This window comes from Citrus clementina, unplaced genomic scaffold, assembly GCF_000493195.1.
Source record: "Citrus clementina cultivar Clemenules unplaced genomic scaffold, Citrus_clementina_v1.0 scaffold_8, whole genome shotgun sequence".
Lineage (NCBI taxonomy): Eukaryota > Viridiplantae > Streptophyta > Magnoliopsida > Sapindales > Rutaceae > Citrus > Citrus x clementina.
Window position 1 is genome coordinate 5726622 of NW_006262022.1, and position 12999 is coordinate 5739620.

The window sequence follows — 12999 nt, forward strand, 5'->3', positions numbered from 1 at the left end:
TAAAAGGTAAATTTTATCCATGGAGCGTAAAAGACCATGTAATTAACCTCGAGCTTATAAAATTGAGCTTTTGCTTTATCTCAGCAACAAGTTGAGTTTTATGTGATTTAAGATTAAAATATTAATCAAACTACAAAACTATGTCATTTAAGAAATTATATTTAAGTATTTACTTAATTAAAGTTTTAGTTAACCAACAAGTGACTTAGATTTAAGACTCTAGTTGATCTCTCATTTGAGAATGTTAATTCACTTACTTAGCATTATGTGGTATTTTCTTTAAAGATTTTGAATTGTTTGATGGTTGTGAGAGTAAAATTTAAAATAATAAAAACTAATATAATTATCATGTTAATGTAATAGTCTGAGTTTTAAAAATTTTAAAAATAAATATTTTTTTTCCGTGTGAAAAGGATCGAAAAAATGTTTATTCAACTAAATATTATTTGGTCCCTATCATTTTAAAAGTTTAATATCTTACCTCAAAATTAACATACTTCTTATTAAGCATTAACCCCTCAAAAAATTAAATCCTCTGGCATTTCGCTCTAAAATTTCTAATTCTTAATTTGCCCTAACCAGAGGACCCAATCCATTTTTTTTTTAATTTTCTTCTAAAGATTATTTGGATGTGAATAAAAAACTCATCCACTAAATTCGTGTGATAATTATATGGTCTTTTACTCTCCAAGGGTAAAATTGATATTTTATGAATTTTCCGTTACATATTAACTGAGTTTTAACGGAATGGTGGGAAAATGCTAACAATTTAAACGTTTGGTGGTAAATTGATGGTTTTACCAAACCGTGGTACTGACAGTCTGACATGATGTGTCAGAATACCTTTGATGGGAAAATGATAATATCCCTTAACAAAATTATATTCCTACTATAAAATTATGACGCATTGAAACATATTTTTACATATTTAATCACCATATTTTTATGTTGAAATTTTAAAAAAATGATATGTTAAGACATGTCTCGATAGACTTCTCGTACACTTCTCAATAATACTAACAAACAAAAAAGAAAGTAAACAACGATAACCCAAGTACACATGCATCATCAAATTGAGGAGGCCCATAACAAGTGAAAAGTAGGCCTCATTAGCCCATAATAACTGAACAACGGGCTTTTAAAGTCGGATGCACTTCAAGAACTTGTTTGAGAACAGTCATCAAAGACTAATTGATCGTGTTTGTATCTCGTAAGCCCATAATTATTTATAGTCAGTTTCGTAAGTAATAAAGTCACAATTATTTAATGATAAAAATTTTCAAGATTCTTGATCGGACTTTGGAAGAATCCATGATTTTTTGCTTTGAATTTTTATTGTGAAATTTACACAAATAATCCAAAAAATTTTGTTATTTTCACAACTAACCCCTCAACTTTTTTCCTATCAACATTAGTCAATAATCATCCCTAGTATCGAAAATACCCCTCCCATAACTAGAGATGGCAAAACCCCGGGCCGGGTCCGGGTATTGCCATGACCGGACCCTGCCCGGATGCAACCGGTCCAGGTCCAGGTCCGGGCCGGGTTTTAATCCGGGTACCCGGATTTTATATTTTTTAATATTTTATGTGTATATATTTTTTATTTTTTGGTAATTTTATAAGTTTTAAATTTATTTTAATAAAATTTGACATGAAAATATAAATTTTAAGTGTTTAAAACTTTATATATGTATAATAAATAAGTCAAATAAATATAAAATATTTAAAATAATATATATTTTATAATTTTTTTTAATAAAATACGGGTTCCGGGTTTATCAAGTGATGCCCAAGACCGACCCGGCTTCATACCCGAGCCGGGTATTACCCGGCCCGCAACGCCCGGGTACGGTCCGGGTCCGGACCGGACGGGTATTTTTGCCACCTCTACCCATAACTCTCCCTCTCATTCCTCTCTCTCTCTCTCTCTCTCTCTCTCCCCGCAGAATTCACTCCCAACTTGTTCACTCATCGCTGGCGGCTTCCTGGAGTCATTCTTGGCAACCAACACTTACTTAAATCCGGTCAAGTAATGAAATTAAAGCTTAGGTCAAAAACCCTAAATTTCTATTTTCTATTCTTGTTCTATGTTGTGGTTTTTGTGTTGTGTTTGTGATAATGAGTGAAGATTAAAGGAGTTTGTAATGTTGAGTGCATGGGTGACATTGTTGGTGTGATGCATAGGTGAAAAAATTGCGGTGGGGTCGAGGAGGGAAACTTGTGATTTTGTCATGTCGCTCGCGCGAGGAGATATACCCCAAATTAAATTGTCACTCTAAAAAAATGATAAATTTGAGAGGATAATAAAACAATATCACACACTCTCATCAAGATAAAAAAATCATGCCCACAATTTAGAAATTAAATGATCTCAAATCCAAGGAATTTACTAGCAAAATTTATTTTTATTTTTATGCATCACCACATCTTTTAGTCCATATCACCAGCTTTACTTCAGACTATAGTTCCCTAAAATTGAAAAGGACTTTTATTAGGACGTAACGTACGCTAGGGTCATGATTAACAAAAAAAGTAATAAGGAAAACAAAAATATATGTTTGAAAAATATGAGACTTTTTTTTAGATTACAAGGTGCTTTTTTTTTGCTTGGATTTTTATTTTTATTTATTTATTCATATATACATACCATCCTTTTTTTTTCTTTTTTTTATAGTACCATTATTAGGAATACATAATAATCCCTATTTTCAAATATAATTGGGTGATGGAAAACATAAAACATAAGGTGATACTCCTCATTGGAGTAGGAAAATATGATAGGTTACAAAAAAAAAAGTTTTTTTTTTTTAATTAAAGGCTCAAAGGGGTTAACTATGAATTCTTTATAATAGGATTAGCTAAAAAGGCTCAAACGGATCAAAGATGGCCTTCTGTCATCTTTTAGGGCTCTATATAATCTTTCATATCCACTAATTCAATGGACTTTTAGATGCAGCTGCACAAACTTTTTTTTTTAAAAAGAAAATATTGAGATCTTGTACAATAAATTGTGAAGCTGTATAGGAAAATATGATTACTCTCCAAGGATAATAGGCTAAAAAACTCGCTTGGTCTTTTCATGATATGTACATTCCTCCAAATGACTTAATCAATTTCACTCATCCAATTTCTCAATTTATGTTTCAACATGTAAAAGGGAAAACATAGTGTAACATAACTCAAGGCCAGAGATAATACAAATACCAAAATTTAAAAATCGTCATGTTATCCAATGTTAAAAGATCACACCGAAAAAGAAAACTCTTTCTTTTTTTTGTTAAAGAAACACTAAAAGAAATTGGGACTGATTGCAGAAACTTAAGGGAGATGATTAAGAGAAAAAGAGAAAAAAGACAAAAAATAAAATGTTAGAAGACATTTTTTTTTTTGGAAACAAAACACTAAACTTAAGAAGATGCGTTTCTAGAGACATTACATTCTATATTCTGCCATTTTCGACTCAAATTTTTATCCAAAGTTAGTCTTTACAATAAAAATTAGTAAAAACATCACTAGGACTGAGACATTCCACAATTATCAACTATTCCCTCCCCCCAACCTGAAAGAGACATTGTCCTCAATGTCTAAAGAAAGGAGTAAAGTTTAGAAGATATCACCTAGCCACTGCTGGAAATATTCACAAACGGAGAGTTAAATCTAATTTACACTTTTTACGAGAGTTATTGCCATCGTCCTCAGTTGCCCAATCCAACGCCAAAGTCACGGGATCTGGCTCTGGTTTGTAAACTTGCAAAAGGTCAAGTAACTCATTAGCAGTAGGAGCACAAATGAAGAGTTTTTTCGCTGATGATGAAATGAAATAATTTTTAATTGCATGATTAAGAAAAGTTATTAAGTCATCATAAAAGTTATTAACATTTAACAAACCGATAAGTTTTTTATGGATATTCAAATGGGCCCAAGAAGCAAATGTAATTAGCGGCTCCAAAGTTGCAAAGTCTCCTGGCAAGAAAATGAAAGCGTCAGCATGATTTAACATTTCAGATATTCGTTCTTGCATATATGAGACAACTAACTCTTCTCCAGTTGGTGAGTCTGGTAGACATCCTAAAGGTTTTAAGGCTTTTGGAATGATGCCTAGCACTTAGCTTCCTCAAACGAAAACAGGTTCAGAGACAAGCTTTGATAACCCTCGGTCACCTCCTCTATATACAAGATGTAGTTTCCTCTCTGGTATAGCACGACCAAGATCTACGTCTGCCTGAACGAACTCCTTATACTTTTGATAACGAAATCCAGAAAACACACAAATATTTTTAAGTTGACTACTTAAAGTTGCTGCCATTAGAAAAATTCTAAAAAAGAAACAATTTGTGAGTGCTTGAAAAGAAGCTCCTATTTAAGGATCTTGGTGATGGACATAATGATATACATCTGTAAATGGGGTGGTGTGTTTGTCAAATGACGCGTGAAGCTTTTAGCTTAATAATTCAAAGGCAAACAGTGAAAAGAAAAAGCAAACAGTGATTAGATAAAATAAAGAAAAAAACACAATAATAATAATAATGCAAAAGATAAAAGAACAGTAAAATAAAAAGATATTTACTAGTAGTTGTGATTGTGGCTCACATTTGCCTTTGGTTTTATGTCAAGTAACGGCTTGAACGCCCTCTATGAGTCGATGATAGGCTTCATATATAGTTTTTTCATAAACTGGCTAATATGGTCTTTTAGAGTCAAATTCACAAGACTAAACTGTGCACTTTTCTTTTAGAACAGCTTCCACAAATTTTGAATTTCACGTTGAACATATCCACTCAGATGCGTCTCAAGAGATCGTAAGATATCATCTAACGATTCTTTACTCATGCCATCCTTAACGAATTTGATTTTATCTTCACGATTTACAGAAACCATTCTTAAAGTTTTACAACGTGGCTTTTTGCAAGCAAGTCTTACACAGTGAGAACATTCAAAGCCAAGTCGCTTAGCTCTTCTTTTCTTAGCAAATGTACTTTTACCAAAACCAGGCATGTAGGAAATGAATGGATCAGAAAATTCACTTGCCAATCAGATCTTTGCTTCAATTAACCAGCGAACGTCAGCAGGAATCCCATTGATCATTAACAAATGCAGTCGTTCACAACGAGCTTTGTAAATCTTCTTAAGAGCATTTTGAGGGAGAGAAGGAAAATGTTGATGCAAATTTTATTGTATTTCTTCCATGCTTGACATTGAGGTTTTAGTTATTGTGGGAAACTGAGAATACCGACTTAAAAAGTCACGGAGTACCGTTATCCGCTATTTATACGGGAGAGTGAATCAAAACAAAACAAATCAAATCTGCAAAATCAAATCAAAAGTGAAGAAGAACAACAAAATAAAACAAAAAACACACAAGGAATATAACTCACCTTCATGTTAATCTATTCTAAGCCCCCAAAAACCCTATGGGCAGAAGCATTAAACACAGCATCCTACCTAGTCAACAAGAGCCCATCAATTGCTATAGGTTGTAAGAACTGTGGTCAGGTATAATGGCTGACTATGCAAAACTCAGAATTTTTGGCTGCATAGCTTATGCTCATGTGAAGCAGGGTAAGCTGGAACCAAGAGCATTAAAATGCAGGTTTATGGGGTATCCAAAGGGTGTCAAAGGCTATAGATTGTGGTGTGTTAACTCAAAACCACCACAGTGCATCATAAGCAGATATGTAAGATTCCATGAAGATGAGTTATTGTTTAAAACCAAGGAGTCCTATTAACAACACTGAATCAGGTACTGAGATTGATAAAGTGAAGTTTCAAGTGGAGCCTCAAAACTTGAAAGAACTTGAGCCTGAAACTAAGGGTGCTGAAATAGAACCTGAAGTTGATGTTGAACATGAATCAGCAGAAAGTGAAGAATACACCTGTCAGTTGGCAAGAGACAGAAAGAGAAGGACAATAAGATCACCTAAAAGATATGCAGTGGCTGATTTGATTGCATATGCTTTGACTGCTGCTTAAGAGCTAAATGATGATGAACCTAGAACTTATCAAGAAGTTATCACAAGCAAAAACAAGCTGGTATGGAAGAGGGCAATGGATGAAGAGATGGCATCTCTGATGAAAAACAAGACCTAGAAATTGATTGAAAAACCAGCTAAGAGGAAGACAGTAAACTGTAAATGGATCTTCAAGATTAAAGATGGGATACCTGGTGCTGAACCTAGAAGATTTAAGGCCAGACTGGTGGCAAGGGGTTTCACACAAAATGAGGAAATTGACTTCACTGAAGTATTTTCTCCTGTAGTGAGACATGCCTCCATTAGAATTATTCTTGCACTTGTGGCTGTTCAGGATATGCATCTTGAGCAGATGGATGTAAAAATAGTCTTCCTTCGTGGTGAATTACAAGAGGAAATTGTAATGCAGCAACCTGAAGGGTATATGACATCTGGAAAAGAAGATTATGTCTACTTACTTAAAAAGTTTCTATATGGGTTAAAGCAATCACCTAGGCAATGGTATATGAAGTTTGATAACTTCATGATAACACATGCTTTCAACAGGTACAGCTATGATTGTTGTGTGTACTTAAAAAAGACAAGTGGAAGGGGAACGATATATCTTTTGCTATATGTAGATGACATGCTAATTGCATGCCATGACAGGGAAGAGATCAATCACTTAAAGAAGCTTTTGAGCAGGGAATTTGAAATGAAGGAACTTAGAGAACCTAAGAGAATTCTGGGAATGGATATCATCAGAAACAAGAGCAAGAAGAGTTTGTTCTTAACTCAACAAAGCTACATTCAGAAGGTTCTGGTGAGATTTGGAATGAATGATGCACAGTAAGTTCAGACACCATTAGCAAGCCACTTCAAGTTATCTGCGGCTCAGTGCCCTCAAACTGAAGAAGAACAACAGAAAATGGCTTGTATACCTTACTCCAGTGCAGTAGGTAACCTCATGTATGCCATGGTACTTACCAGACCTGATAACTCACATGCTGTGAGTTTGGTGAGCAAGTTTATGGCAAACCCTGGATATGAACACTGGAGAGCTGTTCAGTGGATTATAAGGTACCTGAAGGGAACTCTAGAGGTTGGCTTGGTTTATGGTGGAGAAGGTAAAAATGGACACACATTAATTGGTTATGTGGATGCTGACTTTGCTGGTGATCTTGATAAAAGAAGGTCACAAACATGGTATTTGTTTACTCTAGAAGGCTGCACAGTCAACTGGAAAGCAACATTACAGAATGAAATGGCTTTGTCCACAACAGAGGTTGAGTATACTACAGTAGCAGAAGCTCTCAAAGAAGCAATTTGGCTGAAAGTCACGACAACTGAATTGGGAGCAAAATAAGAGTCTGTAACAGTATATAGTGACAGTCAGAGTGCTACACATCTTAGCAAGAATCAATCCCATCACGAGAAAACAAAACATATAGATGTTAAGTTGCATTTCGTACGACTTGAAGTGTCAAGGGGGGCTGTAAAGTTGCTGAAGATTCATACTGAAGAAAATCCAGCTGACATGTTAACCAAGGTTGTGCCAATGGCTAAGTTCATCCTTTGTATGAACTTAGCAGGTATCTGTAGGTTTTAAGAAGCTGCAGATAGAGAGAAGACAATGTGAAAGGAGGGAGCTGGAAGTGTTGAGTTCAAGGTGGAGATTGTTAAAATGAACTCAAACTCGTCAGTACAACTTGTCGGTTTTAAGTTGTGAATACGAGTGACATGTCGTTTCATTTGAATGAGATTCCAGAAGCTGACAAATTGACAATGTCGTTTAAAACCATTAAAAATCTCACGTGACCAATGCACGCATAGTTTAAGCTTAAACGGCATTGCTAGAAGTCGTTTAAGGAAGGCTTTATAATAACGCGTGAGGAGCTCGTGACAGGTTGGTTAAGGTTGTTGGATTTGGAGGGAAAATTTTAGATCTGCTTCACCTGCCAAACTAATATATAAACAAGCTGGTTCTGGTGTAATCTTGTTGGATCAAGGAGAGAGAGATAAGGCAGTTGTAGTGAGAGTTAAGCTTTGTGAGTGATCTCTGTATTGTGCGTTATCTTCTCTGTAACCTTGAAGCTTAATAAAGTTGCTCTCTAAGTTGTTTTCTCCAGTGGATGTAGGCACCCTCAAAGGTGCTGAACCACTCAAGTTCTTGTGTGTTCTTTGTTCTTTGGGTTGTGTTCTTTGATCTGATTGTTGTTCTTGGGTAGCTTAAGTTTGATTCTTGAGTCTTTAAGTTTGAGTTAGGTCTTAGGGTGTGATCAATCCAATAATCATAAGGGTTAATTTCACAATAGTTGCTAATGTGGTCAATTTTCACCTAGGAAATAGAAGAAATAAATCAGCAGAAATAAATAAAGTCCGTCAATCAAGTTCAGATAACTCAAAGCATAATTTCAAATGTTAACTTGGAAAATAAGCAGAATTCTTCTTGTTTAATCCATTTTCCTTGTGAATAGAAAGAAAAGAAAATCATTCTTGTTTCCCCCCTCCCTTAGAAGGTAAAATTAACTGATTTCAGAAATTAACTTCTAACACTTCTTAAAATGAGAACTTTGGTCACTCATGAAAATTTTGATATGCATGTCAGCATAAATATGCAAGGTCATGATAGAACAATTTAGTTTCTTTTGAAGAATAATTATAAATTCATAAAAGTATATGTGAATTTATGGCCAGTTTCAAAAGATACAACTGAATTAAGCATCATATAAGCTCCTAGATTTTCAACTAATAGTGGCAGCCCTTTGTTCTTCTTCAAGAACACATAGTTCAGCACTGTTCCTGATTGATAAGCATTGACATTAACCACCACAACTACTCATGCAAGTTTAATGAACTTTTTCAAATATCCAGTTTACAGATACAGATAAATGCACAAAAAATTATGTCATAAGTCTAGTTCTGGTCGTTCTTAATTTTTTACCCCCTTGTCCTCACACTGCTAAGATAAAAATCCTAACTAAGAAAGATTTATCTCAGAATCTTGATTAATAGGGAGGAAATGTGTAATCATTCAAGTATAATCATCAATATTACCAACTCTGCCTTCACATTTTTTATTTCTTTTCTGGCAATTTCGACATTTATTGCTTGGCCTTCAATCCTTCTAATTGGTTGCAGATAGGTAGAGAAAGAATAAGAACATTTAATTTAACAGAGTTCGCCAATGTCAATGAGCTCTTAAGCAAACAAATTCCAGTATCTCCAGCCTTGCAAGACACCCGAGCAATATTTCAGAAGATACTTAAACTACAAGGACATTGGAGATCACTGGTCAAGAAAGAACCTACTTTATCATGATCGTTGACGATGGCAGAGCTGCACAATTTCCTTTGGCACCGGCACCCAAGAGAAGCGTTGCTTGTAACATATGCACTTTAATTTTCCTAATTAAGTGTAGTATTTAATTTTTCCCTTTCAGTATTAATTTTAAATTTGTCGGACTTGTTGCGAATTTTTACGATGAAGTTGATGCGACTCAATTTTTCCGACATTGTGGGTGAAGGTTGTTAAATGCTACATGCTTATTAAATATGTCGTGTTTGCATTATTTTAAATTTGTCACAACAATAAATCGAGGCAAATCAAACGCGATTAAAAGGATCATGTAGTCAGATTTTGTTTTCGTCACGGATTCGATATTAGTTTAATTTGTATTAAGCTTAAAAAAAAAAGGGATGCGTTCTATAAATTGAAAAGAAAGGAGAAAGAGAGAGAGGGAGAGAGAAGGAGAAACAGAGAGATAGCCCCAGTTTTGACCCAGATCCGACCCGGAAACCCGCGTCCTTGACCTGACTCCAGCTGCAGATTCCGGCCACCTCACCGGCCAATCAAGGTACTGATTTAAAGCTTAGTAGCCGCCCATCACATCCCCGTCATCCTCGCCGTCGAAACATAACCTGAACGCCGCCGTTTGAAGCTCGAAAAGCTGCGGCCAAAACCCATCATCATTGCCGTCGATTTCGTCGGAATTAGCTGTGCCACCGGCTGGGTTCCACTCCTCACGTCAGAAGCTTCCATTTCCGACCAGTTCCGTCACCTTAAATGGGCGGATTGCCGCCGATCGACTACCTGGAGCTCACGAATTTGGGAAACTCGATCTGCCATTGTCGCCGCGTGTGGGTAATCACTGCCGACACCATTGGACTCAGCATGGCCTAAATTTTAGACCTGAGCTTTCCATCGCCGTTGACTAAGTCCGGTAGTCAATTCGGTAATTTCATAAAAAATTGGGGTAAATTTGTAATTTATGAAAATAGTGGATAATTTGGTAATTTCAGACTAAGACAGTGAGGTAATTTGAGATTTAGAGGGTAATTCGATAATTTACGTTGTTAAGGCCATTTTGGTAATTTTATACTTTGAGGGTGATTTCGTAGTTTTTGATATTGTGGTTATTTTGTGATCTGAATTGAGGGCAGTGTGATAGTTTAGGATTCTGAGGATAATTTGATAAATATTGATGTCGGGGGCATTTTGGTAATTTTGGCATGGAAGGTATTTTGGTAATTTGATGCATACGAGAATAGTTTAATGCGGATAAATATTTGTCTCGAGATTAATCGCGTAAATTTTATTATATTTCATGTTTACGAAAAATGATTTGTCGTTTACTAAATAAGGAGGACCCGCAAACGAGAATCAACCCGCAAAGGTTGTTGATGCCGAGTCTAGATATTGTCACTGTGAGTGGAATATACAAAACATATTTTCATAGTATATTCTGATTTTACCATACAGTACAACATGTTTTGATAATAAGTATTTGATGCTTCGATTTAATGATTTTCTAGAAAATAGATTTTTATCTGCGTGCTGATATTTATTATTATTGAGAAAGAGTTTGATTAATGATTTTATTATCGCTTATGAGTAAATTCATGATAATAGTTTTAAAGACAATTAAGTGGAATTGAGATATGTTGAATAAAAAGGAAATGAAAATTTAGATGTGATTGTATATTTATGTTGAAACGACCCGCACCGAATCCCCCCCAGGCGAGTCTATCTAGTCTCATCAAAATGGACTTGATAAAAATTCTATTAGTAAAGATTCTGCCGAAAATTCGACAGAGTCTCCTTTATAAATATAACACTCCCAATCTACAAATATGAATATAACAATCCCAATACAATTCAATATACAACAAACTCCAGTGATTAACATCCTCAACCAAAATGCTGAGTTTTATATCTCCAGAGTCTCAAAAGATAATATTATAACTAATATTAATATCTCAGTTTATTCTTAATCCCAAAAGAATAATATAACAAAATTATACAATCCCAACAGGACGAGATAACCAAGATGTCCTAATAAAAACATTTATATCTTCTAACACTATCACGTCGCCAAAACTCAAAATATATTTACAGTCGCTGGGTCGGTCTGGTGTTCCTGCAACCTCCTGGTGAGGGGGTGAAAATATAATAAAAACGGGGTGAGTTTAAAACTCAGTGAGATCAGTGAGTGGATAGTAGTTTTGAAAATTAATTCTTATTTTAAAAGAAATAATCATATCATTTCGAAACACGATTTCATTAAATCATAAGCGAGAAACTAATAATAAATCATTAAACATTTAAATCAAATTACTAACAATGGAAATCATATCACAATATCATATAGAATTCACAAATCTGAAAATCATCACCAAACAAGTACCCAGGGAAATAATCTCGTCATATCCGGACCTCAACGGACGGGCAATGACGTACTATCTGGGTAACGTCATGCCCCGGAGCTACACGGATAGACAGAGAAATACCATCTCATATCTCATCATATCTGTGCATGCATAATCTAGTCCCCAAGGGACAAAAGCGCCCAAGCACACGACCCAAAGCCTCAGTATGTACTCAGACGGGTCCCAAAGGCCTGTATCTCATTTGTATCATCTGTATCTCAATATCTGTCTGTATCTCATATATGTATCTCTGTAATCATCATACCGCATGTATATGCCCCCAAAAGACAAAAGCGCCCAAACACACGGCCCAAAGCCTCTATGTGTGTTCAGACGGGCCCCAAAGGCCTCTCGTCTCATCTCATCTCATTTGTATCATTGTATCTGGAGGGAAGGGTACTGTCTAATGATTTCAAAAACAATCATTGTACTCATATTCACATACCTTTTAACCATATTTTAAATCATACCACATTTGAATCCACTTTTCTTATCTTTAAAATACTATCATGCTTATTCAAAGCCGATACGCAAAATCATTAACCAAACATTTTAATAAAATACCAATGCGTGAATAAAATCCAGTTCGAGGAAATCATTAAATCAGAACATTTAAAATAATTATTTCGCAAACATGTTTTAATATCATAATTAACTATAAAAATAGGTTTTGTATATTCCACTCACAGTGACGGTGTTCACGGTCGGTTATCGTCCACGTCTGCGGACCGATTCTCGCTCGCGAATCCTCCTAAATCAAGGAAACGACATAATTATTTTCCGTAAATCGGAATTATGACTAAATTTATGTAATAAACTCGAAACGAACATTTATCCATAATTTAGAACTCCTGTGTTGATAAAATTACTAAAATGCCCTTGAGTTCGTAGATCATTAACATGTTCCGAAATTGTAAATCATCGAATTACACTCAGAATCGTAATTACACTCAATCCTCAATTCTAGGAATTACTAAAATATCCATAGGCTCAGAAATTACAAAATTGCCCTCTTAGTGTGAAATTACCAAAATGCCCTTGCTGGTCAACGGTCACCGAAATTTGGTCAACACTGGTTAGGATACTCAAATCTTAAAGTTCCAATCACGCTGAGTTCAATGGTACCGGTGGTGAGCTCCAACGCGCGGCAACGAAGCTGGAATCTAGCTCGGCAGCCGTGAATTCCAACAATCGACCGACGGCAAAACAATGACTCTCGGTGCCTATGGATGGTCGGAAATAGAAGAGGGAGTCGTGGGGAAGAAAATCCAACCGGTGGTCTCACCCAAAACCGGTGAAAATCCCGACGGACCAAAGTGAAACAGTCGCGGGTTCCAAGC